Source organism: Corvus kubaryi, unplaced genomic scaffold (assembly GCF_017639235.1).
Source record: "Corvus kubaryi isolate FWS band 111438036 unplaced genomic scaffold, C.kubaryi_AGA036_p1.0 37334, whole genome shotgun sequence".
NCBI lineage: Eukaryota > Metazoa > Chordata > Aves > Passeriformes > Corvidae > Corvus > Corvus kubaryi.
The window spans coordinates 25,108,359-25,109,697 of NW_024581108.1; the positions used below are offsets into that span (position 1 = coordinate 25,108,359).

At 58.4% G+C, this 1,339-nt stretch overlaps 1 long non-coding RNA gene across 1 annotated transcript in view; it reads left to right on the forward strand.

Annotated features, from left to right (window-relative positions):
• Positions 1-55: 55 nt before the first annotated feature.
• LOC121666027 overlaps positions 56-1,339 on the forward strand; it is a 5,267-nt gene continuing 3,983 nt past the window's right edge. The window contains exon 1 of the long non-coding RNA XR_006016542.1: positions 56-71. This is a non-coding gene — a long non-coding RNA (uncharacterized LOC121666027). The remainder of the gene's footprint in view (positions 72-1,339) is intronic.

A 1,339-nucleotide genomic window follows, 5' to 3' on the forward strand; every position in this document is an offset into this window, starting at 1 on the left:
CGGGGCCACGCTTTTCTCACTCAAACACCAGGGGCACGCCTCAACCCTGCCCCCCTCCACAGCCAAACCCGGTTCGTCCTGTGGCGGGGGGGTGGGTTGAGGCGTGCCCCTGGTGTTTGAGTGAGAAAAGCGTGGCCCCGAGGGGTTGGGATGGCGGGTAGAGGATGCGGCGGGATGGAGCGTGGCTGTCCTGGGAATTTTCGGAGTTTGGCAGTCGCCAGGGAGGGGCGGATCTGGTATTTGCGAAGGCTTGTCTGCTGCCCGAACGAGCCTGGCGTGCCTGTGCTTGTGGGGCTTTGATCCTGGGATCGCTTGGGAATTCATTTGTCTCCAGAGGCAGGGGAGGGTGTGGATTAACGTTGAAATGCGGGTTCCCGCAGGAGGGAGAAGGGTTGGAAAGTGAGGGTGGGGAGGCCCCTGGCGCAGATTGTCCAGGGAAGCTGTGGCTGCCCCGTGCCTGGAAGTGCCCGAGACAAGGTTGCACGGGGCTGGGAGCAGCCTGGGATAGTGGAAGGTGTCCCTGCCTAGGGAAAGGCTTGGAATGGGATGGGCTTTAAGGTCCCTCCCAACTCAAACCGGTCTAGAATTCTATGAAATTCCATGAAAACTGGGAAATGAAAGCTGTGCTCATTACCAGCAACACCTGTGCCCCGAGTGTGTCCCCATGGAGCATCCCTGCTCTGGGAGCACCTCACCTGAGGAAAACCTCTCCTTGCTCTTTTCCACGGTTTTGCCCAATGCCAGCACGGGCAGGTTGTTGTCCTGTTGTCCTGTCCCTGGCACAGCCAGGCTCTCCCGGCTCCAGGCTGTCTCCGCAGGCAGCTTTTATGGGAGAGGAGATGGGATCATCAGTCTGCTCGGCTCCTCTTTATTGCGATTCCAGCTGGGAGCACAGGCGGATGTTGCCTTGCATTATGCCCCAATGAAAAAAACCCAAGCAAAACCTTTTGGAAAACTGTTTAAAGGCAAGGAATTCCTCATTCGATTCTGAATTAAAAATGCAGAAATCCAGTTTTCCCAAGTGTGGCCACCAGCCAGGCGGGAAGCATTGCCCTCTCGTGGGCTAAAGCAGCAGCTTCCCACCATTCAGCCCTGACCGGGAGCTTAATTAACCAGCGTTAATTAACTACCTGTGGCCTCACAGTGCAGCACTCCCGAGAGAGCCGACCCAAGCAGGAGCTCGTCGGGGTTCCCTGGAGCTTGTCTGGGATTCCCAGGAGCTTTGCTGCGGCTCCCGTCCCACCCCAGCGTTTGCCGCGGGGCACACGCTGGACACACCGGGAGGGCACAGCGGGGCATGAACTGGACACACTCGGTGCACTGGGGCTTGTGCTGAGCA